This window comes from Neovison vison, chromosome 5 (assembly GCF_020171115.1).
Source record: "Neovison vison isolate M4711 chromosome 5, ASM_NN_V1, whole genome shotgun sequence".
Classification (NCBI taxonomy): Eukaryota; Metazoa; Chordata; class Mammalia; order Carnivora; family Mustelidae; genus Neogale; species Neogale vison.
In genome coordinates this window covers 161734543-161739725 of record NC_058095.1, presented here as the reverse complement: position 1 = coordinate 161739725, position 5183 = coordinate 161734543, and positions in this window count along the sequence as shown.

Below are 5183 nucleotides of genomic sequence, written 5' to 3'. Positions count from 1 at the left end.
TATGTAACATTCTGTAATTTTCAATTGTCAAAAGCAGTTTAAAAAGAAGCCATGTTTTAGGGTTGCTAGGAGAAACCAGACAATGCATCCCACGATTATTTACTCATTCAGATTAATTTATTAAATGCCTCTCCTGTGAAAGTCCCATGGCATGATGGGAAAACAGCAGCAAACAAATCATACGTGGTCCTTCCACCTTAGAGAAGCTCGCTAAACAACTCTTCTTCTTTTTTAATTACAAATATGTATAGTTCTGTTAAGAAGAACTAACCTGCCAAGGGGTAAACAGTTGAGGGGGGCAGGGAGGGAGGAGTATGGCTGGGATGTCAGCTCACGGCAAGTTAGGCAGATCTTCTAAGAAACAAAAACGAAAACTAATTGGTTGTTACATGACCTATGGGGAGATTCGCACCTGGTGCCCATGACTCTGCCTATACTTGGAAATGTAGGTATGACTCTATAAGCAATTCACACAGTATTTTGCACAAACTACATACTCAATATTCACGACCAGAATAAATGTGGCTTCATCAACATGTTACAGGACACACCTTAGATTTTGAAAAGCTGGCAAAAGGAGTTGAGGATTACTAATCTAAGAATTAGGATGAAAGATATATGTAGGCAGCTCTTTGGCATTTTTTTTTTTATATATTAGGAGATTGTGCTTCAGAATGATCTGCTTCTAAAGGATCTGTTATTTACATTTGGCTATCGTGATTACTCAAAAATGAAGAGAGGGAAGGATTGGAGGAGGTGGGAAATTTAAACAGAAGCTGCAAGCTAAACAAATAAAACCAAAATCACACTCAAAGTAAAATGCACTCAAATCCTCATTATTCAACACGTTTTCAGTGTACATTACCAAGGTTAGCATACTAATCGAGGGGTGTCAGTGAACACAAAGCAGCAAAGGGCTCTAGAATTCAGATTCCAGTGGTGAAGGGAATCCATAAACAAGTAAATAAATAAGGAAACAAGGTAGTTTAGGGAGTGTGAATGCTGAGACTTTAATGATCATATCATAAAGCAGGGGCATGAAATATGTATGCCCCTCCCCCATGCTTTCCCTGCACCCTCAGAGAAAACCCCTAGTAATTTGGCTGGGGGCAGGGGGCTTGATGCACTTTTTTTTTTTTTTTTTTTTGGTAGGTCCCCGCGGCCCAGGGTCAACAAAAAGACATGGTTTGAGTGAGATAAATATCATCTTTAAAAGTTCCATAAATCAGTAGCATTGTCAACAATAGCCAAACTATTGAGAGAGACCAAAAGTCCATCAACTGATGAATGGATAAAGAAGATATGGTAATTACATATACTATGAACTATTACTCAGCCATCAAAAAGAATGAATCTGAGCCTTTGCAACAACATGGATGGAGCTAGTGTATTATGCTAAGTGAAATAAGTCAGTCAGAGAAAGACAAATGCCATATGATCTCACTCATGGGCAATTCAAGAACACAGGTGAAGATATGGCAAGAGGGAAAAGAAAAAAAGGACGGAGAGAAACAAGCTATAACTGACTCGTAATTATAGAGAATAAACTGAGGGTTGATTAAGGGAGGTGGGAGGGGGATAGGCTGGATGGGTGATGGGGTGAGGGAGGGCACTTGCTATTATGAGCACTGGGTGTTGTCTACAAGTGATGAATCACTGAATTCTACTCCTGAAACCAATATTGCACTGTACGTTAACTAACAAAATTTGAGTTTAAAAAAGTTCTAAAACTGATCTTTAAGCCAACCCCAGAATACATATCATCGAAACAGATAGTGTGCTTTGCAAGCAATCAGACTAAATCTCCAGACTACTCCTCCAATTCTATATCCTTTTATGTAAGATGGAGGTATCATTCACACATAGAAATATAAACACACAGACATATTCTGAGAAACAAAAATGAGATTGCAACCTGCACATCCTTCTACAACTTTCCTTTTTCACCTACTGGCTATAATTATACTATGAACACACTTGCAAATCAGTCCATATAAATCTGTACTGTACTACATTTGTGGATGTACGGCAGACTTTTCATCCTTCCACGTTTCTTTGCAATTGTCTGACATCCAAACAATGCCCCAATGAAAATACTTACCCAACAGTATGTCATACATATTGTGTTATTGTATCTGTGAGACAAATTCTTGGAAGTTAGACTGCCAGCTTATGGGATGTAAAAGCTTAAAATGCTGATAGGCATGGTTAAATCAACCCTTTGTCACACTACTTTATTAGTAATTTTAAAAAATAATTGTCAGTCTTAAAGGAAAACATACATACACACAAATAATTGTTATTTAAATTTGCATTTGCTTGGTTTTTAGTGAGGTTTAGATTCTTTTATCAGTTTTTTTTAATTGGTTGTATTTCCTTTGTGAATTGCAGGTATACATTCTTTGGTCATTTTTCTACTGAGTTGTCTTTCTCTTATTATTAGGAACTCTTTTTAAAAAACTCTTTATATAGTAGAGATATTAATGCTTTGCTTGCTAAATATTACAAATATGTTCTCCTAAAGTCTCAAATTTTATTTATATGGACAAATATATTAACCTATTCATTTACACTAGTGTTTATCAAACTGTTGCTGGTAGAGTACCTACCGGAGAATCATGTGGCATGCTTGTTAAAAATGGAGATTCGAGGGTCCAATCACTGTATGAGAAGTTTGGGGATAATACACAGAATTTTGTGTGTCTTATCAAATCTCCAAGTTGTATATCCATTGCTTCTTTGCCTTATTTTTATGTCTTTCATGTTTATTTAAAAAAGCATATGCTTTTGAACATATTTAGATTTCAATCCATCTTAAATTTACTTTCGCTCCTGTTAGGATGCAAAATTTTTAAATTAACTGCATTTTATTTTTAATCTCTTTAATTATAACAACAGTATTTAATAAACCATTTTTTCCACTAAAGAATATTCTTTATCATTTAGAGTTTCTCACATTCCTGTAGCTTTCAAAAGAAACATGCCTCATTTTTTTCTAAAATATTGTAGATTTATAAAGAATTCATAGCATGTAGAAAGACAGTAAAGAGTTTTTTGTTTTGTTTTGTTTTGTTTTAAACCCAACCTGTAGTAGGTTGACTAGTGTCCCCCGAAATTCAAGTCCACCTTGGACATGAGGTCTTATTTGGAAATAGGGTGTTTGCAGATAATTAAGTTGAGATCTTATTGGATTAGGTTGGGTCCTAATTCAATAATTAGTGTCTTTACAAGAGAACAGACACACAGTCAATGCTATGTGATGAACGTGACAGAGATTGGAGGCAACCACCGTTTGAGAAGCATGAACAGATCCGCCCCTGCCACACAGCCCCAAAGACCTTAAAAGAACCAAGCTTGCCAACATCTGGATTCAGGACTTCTGGACCCCGTAAGTGAGTAAGTTTTTCTTCTTTTATGCCATCAGTTCATGGTGCTCCAGGAAACCAATATATTAACTAATCAGAAATAACTATCTCTAACATTAGATGGGCATCCCACAGGGGTGTGTGTGTGTGTGTGTATAAATATCAGACTGACAAAAATGATTTACGGTGTCATGGGGACAAGTGCTATACAATCTGCATAATTAAGGTTTTTTATTTTGTTTTTTGGTTTTTTTTTTTTTTACTTGAATGCACCTGAAGAAAACTAATAGATCTGTCCTCCTATTCCTTTGATTATTTTCCTATTGCTGTGTCAGTATCTTGGTGCTCAGTTTTTGTACGGCAAATGCTTACTACCCTTTTGTAAAGGATTTCCTGATAACTCACAGCCATGCGATCTTTTCTACAAAATTTCAAATCATTCAGCTAGTTCCAGCACACCCCTCGGGGAACTTGGGGCTCCGGTGGGAACTGCGCCAATCCTGTGACTTGACTGGAGAGAACGGGCGGAATTTCGATCCAAGCACGGGGCACGCACTTCTCATTTACTCGGGTCTTGCTTCTGCCTTTCCGCAACGGTTGAGGGATTTGACCGCGAGGAGCCGGTACTTGTTCATGGTTATTCCAGGTACTTCATACTTCCGGTGGCCATCGTGGATAAAGTCTCTTTTACTCTTTCATTCTTTTTTTTTTTTTTTAAGATTTTATTTATTTATTTGACAGAGAGAGATCACAAGTAGGCAGAGAGGCAGGCAGAGAGAGAGGGGAGGAAGCAGGCTCCCCGCCGAGCAGAGAGCCCGATGCGGGACTCGATCCCAGGACCCTGAGATCATGACCCGAGCCGAAGGCAGCAGCTTAACCCACTGAGCCACCCAGGCGCCCCAGGCTGTTACTTGATCAAAAGGGGTATTTCCAATTTTCTCCTTCCCTCCCTTGAGGTAGGCCTTTCGCTGCGCCGCGTTAGAACCGGGGCACCGGTTTTCCAGGCTTCCCGTGCGCTCTGGCTGGCCAGGTCTCCTCCTCCGCGGCCCGGCAGTCCGGGCGGCGCAGCACGCAGGGCCCGGAGTCCGCGGCGAGGACGGCGCGGTCTCCCCGGGATGTGCCCCGCGCTGCCCCACAGACACGCAGCCCCGCGGCCACCTGCTAGCGGCGCGACGCGGGCCACTAACTTCTTCCCCTGCGGGACCTCAGCGTCCCCACCCCTCAAACGAGAACGGAGCACCGGTCAATAACCGCCAAGCCTTTAGGGCAAGCCCAGGCCCGCGGAGCCCTGGACGGAGCGTCGGCTTCCCCTCAACGGCGCCGACGTCATCTCTGTGAGCCCCGCGGCCGCGGCCTGGGGCGCGCTGGTCTTCACGGCGCCCGTGAGGAAGCCGAGCGCACCGAAGCCAGGCAGCCGCCCGGGGTCAATCTGACACAATCTGGGGCTGCGTGACACAAATCCACCCCCTAGAAAATAATGCAGTCATTTCCTGCCGAAGCACGATTTCATTCCCACCAAAACGGGACGGGCTCATTCTCATGGCGTCGGCATGTCGCCGGAAAGCCGACGTGCTCTAAAGCTGAGGTGCGGGACTCCCGCTCCCGACCGCCAGGCTGGCGAGGGCTGGCGAGGGCTGGCGAGGGCTGGCGGAAGGAGCCGAGTGCGCTCGGAAGCGCTCGCTCGGCCTTCGGCGACCATCGTCAGGGGGCGGGGCTCGCGTAGCGGCGCGTTGCGCGCGGGGCATTGTGGGAAGGGCGGCCGGTGCTGCCGCGGCTGCCATCTTTGCAACTCCTGGCGTTGCGGCCTTGTCGTTGGAG